Genomic DNA, 12740 nt, shown 5'->3' with positions numbered 1-12740 from the left:
ATATATATTTTCCGCTTACAATATGTAAGTGTCTTAGAGATCATTTGCCTGTTCAAAACAGAAATGTTTTCAAATTGCCTAAGTGAAATGGAGACTGTCTTGGGAAGGATATATGAAAATCTCCCAGAACCCAAGGTTGCATTTGTGAACCTGGTTTCTGAACACAGGGAGCAGTATATCAAACTGATTTGTTTTTGCCTCGTCAGGATTTGTGGCTTCCCTTTTCATTTTTGTTCATGTCTTCCTTCTTTTCCTCTGGTTTCAAAGAGTGGCTTTCCCAGTTTGGTGATTGCAGAGTCACCTCTGTTCTAGCTTTGTGTGATCTCTCAGTTTGTCTTGAGAAGAGCATACTAGAATTACTGTGTTCTGAATCCAGGTTCTCATAAAAGAGACTGATTGACCCAGCCTGGGTTAGATGTCTGCTTATACTTTAGTAGATAATTCATAAAACTAAAAAGCACAATGATAGATGTATGCACAAGGTGCTACAGGACTCTGGACAGAGCATCTTACCCAGCTTGGAATGTTTAGCAGGAGCTGAGTCCCAAGACAGTGAGCGAAGAAAGATGGGAATGTCTCTAGGCAGAAGGAGCAGCACAAGCAGTATGTGAGGTTTGCAGCCACAAAATGTGTGTGTGCGACAGCAACCAGCTCGGGACTTGTGTAGCGGGAAGGGCGAGGCTGGGGAGGTAGGCACTGAGTCTGGCCATGGAGGGAGATGCCAAGGGGATTCTTGTCTCTGACAACAAGTGTAGTGGTTTGGCCATCTTTGATTTAGATTCCTGTGTGACAAAACATGGTCAGAGCCAGAAAGAACATATTTCTTAAATGTGAAGATTAAAAAAAAATCTCAAGCCACTTGATATTATTATTTTTTTTAACAATTTACTGAGAGTGACAACTAACTGTTGAGAATGACAAAGCAGGCTTTGCTCAGTGGCAGTATCATAGCCAATGAAGTTTATCTGAGGCACGATTATTGCTAATTGAGAATGACAAAGCAATGGTTCTGAGATTTTTCCCATAATTGAATCCTGCATATCTGTGAAAGCTCAATATTGATTATCTCTTAAATAAAATTTTCTCTATACATATTTGTAGCTTGAAAGAATTCTAATATTAAACAAATGGTATTAGGAGCCTTCAGGGTATGATTTTATCACATGGGATGGAGAAACTATATCATTATACAGATATATTAATTGAGTTGAGCCTCTAAAAATTTCGATTCTCCTCCAAAGAACATAAAATCATTGGGAACTTCCTTAATATTTATCTAGTGTGTTAATTTTATAAATTTATTTCTGGCTTTTAATTAATTTAATCATTTCTGAACATGTACAGTTGGATATAGTTGGGTAAAATGAGAGTTGTCTACTGGCCAATGAGATTTGAGACCTTGTTTGGAAGAGGGGAAATTTGTTCCCACAAAACTGGTAATTGGAAATAAAATGAATACATTGGCAGTAAATCTTGTTTTCTTGTTATTACAAACACATTAAGCATTTTAGCCTCATTTGCAAGTTTGTTATCCAGTTATGATGATGATGTTCTAATAATGAAATGGCAGCTAGTTTATATTGATAAAGGAGCATCTGAATTCCCTTAGGGAAAGAATAGGGAATGTTATTTCATTAATGGTCTTCCAATGAGAAGTAAAATAAAGTCTATTTATTAAACAGGCCTCCATCTGATTATTCTGGAGTACCTGGTTGATATGAAAAGCTCAACTAATTACATGGTTTGGTTTAGAATGTAACTCATGCTTGTTGCATCCAGGCAACTGATGAACTTTGTACCAGAGCAGCTGATTGCTTATTTACTTGGCAAAGAAAATAAACAGATGCACAATAAGTGTATTTTTCTAGTTTGATAATTCAGAAGCTTTGTAACCTACTATTGATTGTGTTTTCATAAGTAGTATGGCAAGTGCAGCTCAACATTGGACTCTAGCCATTAATTGTTAAGAATTCACTTTGATCAAAGCTCTTACAGTTAAGACTCGAATAGTAAGAAACAGAGTTTTGTTTTCACATAGGGAAAATTGAATCACTTGGAGGGCTACACTGGTATTCCTTCTTTTTTTCCTGAAAAATGGTCCTGGATTTTCCTTTCTTACTTAATAATGATGGAGTAGCATGGCTCTGTGATTTGGTACATAGGTAGTTAAAAGTACTGGGTTCTTTGGAATTAAAAGTACTGGGTTCAAGTCTCAGCTTTATCATTTGGTAGTAGTGCGAAGTTAGGTTATTCCTTTGCTCCAAAAATGGGAATAATGATAATACAGCCTCATTAGGTAGTTGTAAGATTTAAACGGAGTTAAATATAGAGATAATTTAGCATAAGACCCAACACAACTTAAAGCGTTCAGTAGACAATTCCTTGATGTGGTTACTATTGTATGATAATCTTCTGCAGTTGGCCAGTTTTTCCGAAATTGGGAATGCAGGGATATAGTGTCAGAACAGAGAAGCTACCTGTCTAATGCATTTGTGAGGCTGTTCTTCAATTTCTTGAGTTTTAGATTATTTTTTCATTACCCCTCTGCATTTGGGAAGGAAAAGGAAATTACCATGGAGTGCCTACCAGAAGCCAGCAAATTAATACATTTATCAGTCAGCATGTCCCTGTGAAGTCGTTCTTTTTGCCACACTTACATATGTGAAAGGAAAGCTTGAGGAAGTTGTATAATTTGCACAACATTCCACAGCCAGGAGTTGAAGGTCCAGGGTGTGAAACCCAGAATTTTCTGATTTTACTCTGTAGCTGCACCAAGTTCTGGAGACTGAGCCCACAGTGTCATCTTAGATAGCTGGAAGCATTCAGTGGACACGAAGACATTGTTGCCCTTTACCCTGTGAGTCTCAAGTGACTTTAGCTTACACTTCACACATGTTGGGCACTGACAATTTATTCTACTCTTCCATGTCATCATCACGCTGGAGATTAATGGGATTTCACTGTCCAGGGCCTTGGGCTTAGCCCATTTCAGAAGGACCTTATTCACCTTGAAGTAAAATATGAAATGTGTCACACTCCATCTCTAAGTAGCCCTTTAATACATTTTTGAACAGCTGTGAAGTGACAGCCAGCTAGATGATAGAATGAAAACCAGAACTCTGATGATGGGGTTTTTGTTGTTGTTGAATTGCTCTGCTCCTCAGTGAAATAACTTTACATGTAATATTTCTGCAGGATGGACTCTCTTTGCAAGGTCCTAATTACTTTTTTGAGCTTTTGTCCAAAACTCTTCAAAGTGAATGCATGTCGGTGTGGGAGTTCACTGTGGGCATTGCAAAACTGTGTTTCAGCGCAATTGGTCATGGTCATGTACTAGCGACTCATTAGTTTCTTGGGGAAAAAAGGTGAGGCAGTTAATTCAAGTAAGTAGTGGCCTAATATGTGTCCTTTTAGAAATGAAATGTCCTTGAATTTTGACTTTTATGTTTATACTTTTCAATTCATTATCTGGAATATACTATTCTTTACTCAGACATACTTTCTGGTATTCTTTAATAGACTGTTTTTCCCGTTTTTTTTTTTTTTTTTTTTTTTCTAAAATGTTAAAAAAATTAGGAAAAAATATATAGGAAAAAACACAAGTATCCACAGTCTTCCTGCCCCAGAAAGAAAACTTTGAACATTTGAAATTCTTTCAGGTCCTTTAGGAAATGAGACATTGCAGATACATCAGCCTCCCCTAGATCCCAGTTTCAAGCACACTGATGTCTAAACACTGGCTCCTTCCCTTTCACCTCACTTTCTCTGAGACTTCCTCTCCACCATTTTTTCCATTCCACCACCATCTCCAAGATTTGGATCCTACTGCCTTTCACTCTCAGTCATCCTCCATGTGGCACTGTCTTCCTAGCCTTGGTAGAGTCTGTGGCTCCTCATTATAGTCCTTCTCATACAATATCAACTTCTCTCTTCCTCTCTACCTTCTTTATATTCACCTGGCAGAACCACAACTCTACTTTAATTACAGTTTTCTACCTATTCTGCAAGAATTCAAGCAATTAAATGTTCATGAAGAAAACTACGTAACTGGCAGATTTATGAATATAAAGCTTAAATACGGACTCAAGTTGCCAGTCAGTCCTACTAAACTTCCTACTCTGTTCACTTCCCAAATTCCAAAATGGTTGTTTATACATTCTTTCTCTTCAAACCTATAATTCTTGTTCTATTGCCTCAGTTTTTCTGTCTTCCTAATTGGCTTTTCTCCCCGCTGGTCTCCTTTGCTTGTTCCTCATCAATACTGTAATAATTTGCTTTAAAAATTACCTCAAAACTTAGCTGGCTTAAAACAACAGTTTCTAATGATCTTCCTTAGTTTCTGTGGGTCAGGAATTTGGGAATGGCTTAAGGTCTCATGAGGTTGCAGTCAGATGTCAGCAGGGTCTGCAGTCATCTGAAGATTTAATTTGGACTGACTCACTCATGTGGCCTGTCTGTGGTGCTGCTCATGTGCCATCCCAGTACGGTGATTGGCTCTCCTTTGAGAAGACAAAGAGAGCTGAGCAGACACTGCAGTTCTTTTAATGGCCACACCTTGAAAGTCATACACCATTACTTCCACAGTATTCTGTTGGTTACACATACTAGCCCAGATTCATTGCACAGTGGCTGGGCTTAGGAGGAAGTACACAAGGCATGGATACCAGGAGATGAGGATCCTTGGAGTCCATCTTAGAGGCTGGTTGCCACTATATGTCAGTCTGATTGCTAAATGTTGGCATTCCCTAGGTCTCTGAAGAGAGGTTTCCTTTCTTCTGTGTCTATAGTCTCTCCCTTAGTTTTCTCATCCAGTCTTGTGGCTTTATATATCATGTATAAACTGTTGGCACCCAAATTTGTCTCCACCCCTAAACACTAGATCTGTACAATCAAATGCCTACTTGGTGTTTTCAGTTAGGTATCTAATAGGTGTCTCAAACTTCCTTCTAAAATATTTTCCAAGCCTCCTTATCTCAATAAATGGCATCGGCATCAGTGCCATTGCCATGCCAGAAATCTGAGAGAGTTACCCTGAATTTCCCTTTTTGCTGATGAGATTGTTAATAATACCTTCAAACCATATCTCACGTTTGTCTACTTTGCTTCACCTCTGGTAGCTCTAGCAGCAGCTACCTTGATCTGAACTGTCATTATTTCTTATCTAGTCTACATTGAAAGCTTCTAATTAACTTCTGTTTCTAGCAATCCACTATTCATCAAAGTTATCCTTAAAAAAGGTTAATATTATGTCTTAATCATACTTAAATACCTCTGTTTGCTTTCCATTCTTCCCATTCACCCGCCTAAAAGGCCTTCCATCTATGGCATCTCTACTCCTCTACAACCCCATTTTCTACTACTTCTTCCCTGGTTGATGACATCCCATCCATACTTGTTTGTCTTCTGATCTTGGCTCATGCTCAGTGCATCCCAACGCAGGACATTTTGTGCTGGCTTTCACTCTGAAATGCCCCTCCCCTTGATCTTGGTGTAGTCATCTCTATCTTGTCATTCAGATCCCGGCTTATAAGTTCAACTCCTCAGAGTAGCCAGACCTGATCATTCCATCTAGTACAGCTCCAGGTCATTCTTTATCACATCACCTTATTTTCTGTGGAACACTTAACTCTGTCTGCTGTTTTTTTGCTTCTTTGTTTGTTGTTTGTACCCCTTAGTAGGAGATAAACTTCACAAATATAGAGACCTCAATTCTCATATTGACCACTCTATTCCTGGCTCCTAGAATAGTGTCTGGCTTGTATTGAAGGCTCAAAAAATGACTTCTGAGTTAAAAACTAATAGTTATTAACTAATCATTCACTAAGGTAACTTTTTTGGTATCATTTAGATTGAATTACCCTGGAATATCTAGGTTATCACAAGAAAAAAAAATTACTTGGGAACTATTTAGCTTACTGAGAATTCTCTGGGATGTTCCAGTCCAGACAAAACAACCCAAAAGACATCTTCTTTTCCTCTGCAAGACAAATTTTGACTTCTTCACATCCAACATCTGTCCTTCCCTTTATGTGTTTTGTTGGAAGAATTCTCTTTATTGCTTTTGGTACTTAGGCATATTTACCTACATCTTAAGAATATTGTAATTTCAGTTATAGATAATTATACCTTTGGGGTGCTACAGGTTTAAGGTGTCTTTTATTAACAAAAGTATATGTATCTTTATGCTTTTTGCCATGGATTTTTTGTTTGCAGAGTTATTCTCTATAGTTCTGGCTCTCAATTTTTATTGTGAAATTTGTTGTAAAACCTGGATTTATATTTCAGAGAAACCATTTAAATATTTCTTTTCCTGGCAAACCACCATAGCCTGTTTATTATTGTTGTTCTTTTTTTCAGCATAATCATTCTTCTTTGTTGCAAGTCACTGTGCTTTTTCTTTAGAAGGACCCCGAAATCCCTCCCTTACTCCATTTAGCTTAATATCTCCTTCTTTCCTGAAGTGTGATATATTTCCCTTAATTTTCTTATTTTTAGCTCACATGAATTGCCTTATTTTGCAGTAATATTACATTGATTAGTGATGTTCTATGGTGTTGCTTCCCTCTTAGGTGGCTTGTTTTTCTTTGCTCCTATCTTATCCCTTAAGACAACACATTCTTCACAGTGGACATTCAGTCTGGATGGGTGGGTGCTGCTTTCCAGTTCATGCTGATCCTAAACATGACCTGCCCCCTGACCCCAACTGTGACTCTTTTTTTTTTTTTAATTTTATTTATTTATTCGACAGAGAGAGATCACAGGTAGGCAGAGAGGCAGGCAGAGAGAGAGAGAGCGAGCGAAGCAGGCTCCCTGCTGTGCAGAGAGCCTGATGTTGGGCTGGATCCCAGGACCCTGAGATCCTGACCTGAGCCGAAGGCAGAGGCTTAACCCACTGAGCCATGCAGGCGCCCCTTCCCAACTGTGACTCTTAATGACACATACCTCACCCTGTGAGGCAGGCATCCGAGTTAAATGTAGGCTAACTTTCCTTCATTGCCATCACATTTTGTGCCAGAATGTTTTCTGAAACATAGTCATTTCTGTTAGTTTAATTATACAAATATTTATTCATGTGTATTCAACACCTACTAATCAGATGCAATTCTGAATTCAATAAAAAACACCGCAGGGATTTAGATGTATCTGGAATAATTAATAGTACTAGCTGTAACAGCCAGGGTTTTACCAGAATTACAAAAGCAAAAGCAGCAGGATCTCTATCATCTCAATGTATATCTGGTATATATAGTTGATACTCACTATTTTTAGATTTTGTATTTGTGAATTCACCTATCTGGTAAAATTTTTGTAACCCCAAAATCAACATTTGTGGTGCTTGCGTGGTCATTCATGGACACACACAGAATGGTGAAAACTTTGGCTTGCGTGAGGCACACTCATTCTGGTGAGGCTGAATAAGGCGATAGCCTTCTTGCTTCAGCTACCATACTGTAAACAAGTGTCCCTTCCTAGTCCACTTCATGCCGCATTTTTTCATATTTTTGTTCTTTCTGTTGGTGATCTCAATGTTTGCAGTGGTCCCCAAGTGCTGTCTGGTGTTCCTCAGCTCCAGAAGACTGTGCTGTGCCTTCTGGAGAGAATATGTGTGCTAGACAAGCATCGTTCAGGCAGGGTGCTGCTAGTTGTGAGTTCAGTGTTAATGAATCAATAACAGAACACATCCAGAAAAACAAAGAAGACGTTTACTAGTCTGGACATGAGGCTGCTCTGCCAAGTGCTAAAGTAACAACTGTAGTGTGAGGATGAACCTACAGAAAAGATGGAAAAATGGCTAAGTTTATGGATTTATGAGATAATAACTCATAGAAAAAAAACAGTGAACAGCAATTTGTGAGGCTGAAAGTGAAAGAAGTTTAAGGCCATGTTACCCATGGTCAGGAATATGTTTAAGCCTTTTTGGCTAGTGCTGGCTTGCTCACATGTTTCAAAAGGTGATACAGCTTGAAAAATATTAACTTGCAGATGGGGTAGGTGCTGCAGATCAGGAGGCTGCATAAGAATTTTAAAAATACCTGATAAATGGTAGACAAGAAAAGGATTGTATGAAAGAACAGATTTTCACACTGAGACTGGCTTGTTAATAAGAACACTGGGGAACAAACCTATATAATGCAAATAACCTCAAAATCTCCTAGCTTTAAATCATTCAAAGACCATGCAATTAATTATTTGTAATAAATACATATTAAATAAGTGTAATTTTTAAGTGTATTTTTAAGTGGAAACACATGAAACAAGATTATGTATTGATCAGTTGACAAAAATGTTGTGGCCAGAGGCTTGTAGGAACCTAAGCTGTGTTTCTCCCAGGAACAACAGTTGCATATGCATGAATTCAGTGATCATGGCAACTTTGTAGAATATCACTGCTGGGAATAATGAGAATCAGCTTCTTGTCATGGAATTGTGTTGGTTCATGTAATTGCAGGATCTGGCTAGGGAAGTGCACAATTTGTAGGGCAGGCCAGCCAGCCAGAAACTCTTGGGCAGGGGCTAGCAATTCAGGCCTCTTAAGGCCTTTCAACTGAATCAGTGAGGCTCTCTCAGATAATAAAAGTGAATTTTTACTTAAAGTCAACTGACTATAGAGGTCAACCACATCTACAAAATACCTTCATGGCACTTTAGCATACTGTTTGTTTGAATGACTGGGTACCATAGCTGAACTGAGTTGATACTTAAAATTAACCATCACACTAACATTTATTCAGCCTCCGCTATGTTTGTGCATGTTCTCAATGCACTCATACTTATTTAACCCTCAACAATTCTATACAGTTTGTACTATTATTATCTGCATTTTACAAATTAAAAAAAAATAAAATGAAGTGTTTACTCAGGACCACACAGCTATTGGGTAGTGAGGCTGGAAATCAGACTTCTGCAGGCTGACACCTTGTCCCTGCTCTTAACTAATTCACTCACCTTATGTAGAGACAGAGTTAACTATGGCAGGAAATCTCATAACTTCACAATTGGACAGAATTTTTACATTAAAGATGGTACTGCCATGGCTGACATTGAGGGCCATATATACCATTTGGGGGATGGGGCAGCCTTTCAAGTGGGTGTTGCTTTCTCCTTTTATCATGAGCTTTACCCCGTCCACCTAACCCAGGTACAGCCTGGTTCTTCACTTGATGAGACCATAGTTGTAGGACGATTGGTTATTTTAGCTTTTACATAGCCTGGAATGGGCTAATTCTTGAGACAGGAGCCAAATGTTGTCAAGAAACAAAGTTCACACCAAGACATGCACCTAATTATGCTCTGCAATGTTTACACAGAACTGAAAAAACCCCACAGGTCCCACATAATCTCCATAATCACAGTATGGCTTAGTGTGGTTGTCAGCTAAACCACTAACCACCTTGGGCAGAGGGACCTGTGATTGCTGGAAGTATCTCTTATAACTGTTTCAGTTGTAAAAAGCAAAACAATCCAAAGCAAAAATGCAAATTACCAGCTCCTGAATTGAAGTAAAATAAAGATAAATAAAATTGAGTTTTACAAAGATTGATAATGGTGATCCTACATGAATAGCATGGGGAATCTGGCACATTCCTAATGATTGATTCTCTCACTATTTCCATAATGCAGTTCAAAATGATTTTGGTTTTTCTTCCTGTTTAGTTGGTAGACTTCTCAGTGTAATTTGTGACCTTCCGGCTTCTGGTGTGCTCACCCATCTGCTCACTGGGGCAGCCCTGAGAAAGGCTTGGAAGCGGGGAGGGGGAGTTAAGAAGTATTGATGTCTGAGGTAAAGGTTAGGGGTTCACTCACATGAAAAATGTGCTGTATCTCCCACAACCGAGGGCAAAATCAGATCAGGCCACTTCTTCTTCAGGTCAGCAAAGGTATGTGGCCTCATTAGACAGAGGCTGACCCCAACGGGTGCTTGAGAGGAAATACACCATCTCTGTGGACATCGCAAGAGGCATGTGGAGGAGCAAAAAGACAGAATGTCAAGGTCTGAGAGGAGTGAATCATAGTTTAAGCAGATAGCTTTTGGCTGCTTGGTGAGGTGGCAGATGTCTCAACATATATTTTAAGATGCGTTATATAGTTAGAGTAAAAGACGGTGGTAGATCATTATACTATAAAAAGGTAAAAAGACTTGAGCCCTATTCTTAGAAGTACGTTATATTTATTTCCCTCAGTAAAATTCTGAGTGTAGGTCTTCAAAGAAATGGAAGTGAACAGTTTCAGGTTCATTACTCTTCTGTGGAAATTGACATTAAAGAAAATAGGCCTTGTGTTGTCAAAGCAAAGAAACAGGAAGCTCCTCAAGATAAACAATAGAGCAAATGATGCAATATTGAAACAGGTGAAGAAGAGCGGAACTGTTGAGTACAGAAAAGTTACTGTTGGCAAAGATTGAGGGGACAGCTAATGAGGAGTGAGGGATTGAAATGAGGAGTAGTGAGGAGCCGTTCAGGTGCACGCTGACGTATAAAATCAACCTGATTACGGATTTTGTCAGGTCACAGTTAGGAGAGGGAGAAGGCCAGCTGTGTTCTGAAGATGGTAATTTGAACCAAAACTCATTCCTCTGGAAAGAAAAAGGATTTGACAGCTGAACAGTTGAGACCTTAGCTGACTCTCGCCACCTCTCTGTACACTAGTAATGGCTGTCAGGATCTGAATTTAAGGATAAAATGCAGAGTAATATGTAACAATTTCCTAGAGAACACAAAGGATTTCCCTTTGATTATGGCTGTTTGGTCAACCAAAGCCATTCTCATGGGGGAGTCAATGAGGCCAAGGAGGTCCTTCCTGGGCCTGGGCCAGCTGATATTGGCCCCTTCAGTTACTCTCTTGGGGTTCTGGGAAGGTAGGAAAGAGAGGACGATGGCATGTCTCTGGGGTCAGATTGCTTGGTTCACACACAGTTCTGCCATCCTTGTTGCCTGTGACTTGAAAAGTTACTTGAGCTTTTTAAACCTCAGTTTCCTTATTTATAGTATGGGACCAGCCATAGCACCTCTGTCAGAGGATTGTTTGATGATCAGACAAGACAGTGACCATTGCAGGGGATGAAGCAGGGCCCTGACAGGGTCCATGGTAGTGTCACCTTTATCGCATGCCCACTCATTTGGTAAGATGCTGTAGTCATCTCACGTAAGCATCAAAACAACATTTAAAGGTTGCTGTTATTTACATATTTTTTTACCTGTGAGAAAATTGAATTCAGGGAAAATAACTTGTCAAGGGTGACACTTAGAGTCACTGTTTAAGTCTAGGTCTTTCTTGATCCAAGTTCTTGTGAACTGTACTGTGAAGCTTAGCGAGTGCGAGGGCAGAGGTGGAGCTTATCGTGAAATGACAGCTGAATACAGAGGCCACAGGCTTGGTTCTGGAGAGCACTGGCTGTAATAGAATGAGTCATCACATCACTCAGTGGTGACACAAAAGACTCATATGGTTTTAGTCCCTTGATATGTGCTACGCACCATGAAAAATGTTTTCCTACTTAATACTGATGGGAATTCTCTGAGGTAGCTGCAGTTATTTCCATTTTGCACATGAGGAAATGGGGCCAGTAGGTGGCAGAACTAAAATTGGAACGAACATGTCTTTCTCTGTAGCTGTAGCCCGAGGGGCCTCATGTCCACGCTTCTGGCTAGCCTCCCTGCCCTACCCCCCGCCCCCACACTGCTCCTTTGAAATATGTGGTACTTAACAAATCCCCCTCCTTGTCGCCACAAAGTGTACCTTGTGCTTTCCGATTGCCTTGGCTTTCTGGTATTGTCTTTTACCTCCATATCTTCTCCCCCATAATTTCTTTCACATAAAGCAATCCATTTGGTACTGTTTCTCGAACATCTTGCTCAGTTCTGCTGCAGCTTATCTGAGAACCCACAGAACTTCTTCTTGGCTTATTCGCCCAGTAATTGTCATTGCTAGTGCATATTCTTACTTACACTTTCATGGGTCTGTGCCTTGTCTTTTCAAATACATGACCAAACCCTTGTGGGTTTTCTTTTTTATAGCCTCTAGAGACCCTTACTTTGCACATCGTCTAGCATAATTAATATTAATTAATTAATTAGTTTTCAAAGGTAGTATACTCATCAAGGGTGATAATTTTAAAACATGAAAGAAAACAAATTTATAAAATTATAGCACACGTCACAGCTTATGGATATTAGAATTAGGAGTCTTCATCCTCTTGATTATTTCAATGAAAAGAAAGTAGCGAATGCAGAAACTCACAGCCAAAGAAAAGCTATAATAAAGAGGAAAAAAGGGATGGAACATAAAATAGTCACATTGGGGTTTGCCTACCAGTTTGGAAGACTGATCAACCAAGTGCCTTCAATTTGTAACAAAATGCAGCAGCTAAAATAAAGGAAAAATGGATATCAGATGTAGCTATTAAGTAGCATTTCATTTCTTTTATTTGTCTTTTTGTATAACTTTTTAAAAATATTATTTATTTATTTGAGAGAGAGATAGAGAGAGCAGGAGCTTGGGGAGAGGGACAGAGGCAGAGGGAGAAGAAACTTCCCCAAGAGCAGGGAGCCCTAGGAGGAGATTGATCCCAGGACCTCCAGATAATGACCTGAGTCAAAGGCAAATGAGCAACCCAGGTGCTCCTAAACAGAATTTGTTATATATGGTGATGTTATTTAATTATCTGCTTCCTCCATGTAAATGAGAAGAAGATGATGTAGAAGTAAAACTGGTATTGGATTTAGAAATTTTTATTGTATCTT

At 39.2% G+C, this 12740-nt stretch overlaps 1 non-coding gene across 1 annotated transcript; it reads left to right on the top strand.

Moving 5' to 3' along the window:
* The first annotated feature begins 925 nt into the window (after positions 1 to 925).
* LOC123390104 lies at positions 926 to 1063 on the top strand. Its single transcript, XR_006604735.1, has one exon. It is a non-coding gene; the product is annotated as a U4 spliceosomal RNA (small nuclear RNA).
* Positions 1064 to 12740: the final 11677 nt, after the last annotated feature.

This window comes from Mustela putorius, unplaced genomic scaffold, assembly GCF_011764305.1.
Source record: "Mustela putorius furo isolate JIRA1106 unplaced genomic scaffold, ASM1176430v1.1 tig00537227_pilon_pilon_pilon, whole genome shotgun sequence".
Taxonomy (NCBI): Eukaryota; Metazoa; Chordata; class Mammalia; order Carnivora; family Mustelidae; genus Mustela; species Mustela putorius.
Note: the sequence above shows the minus strand (reverse complement) of the source record. Positions and strands in the feature narration are given on the sequence as shown.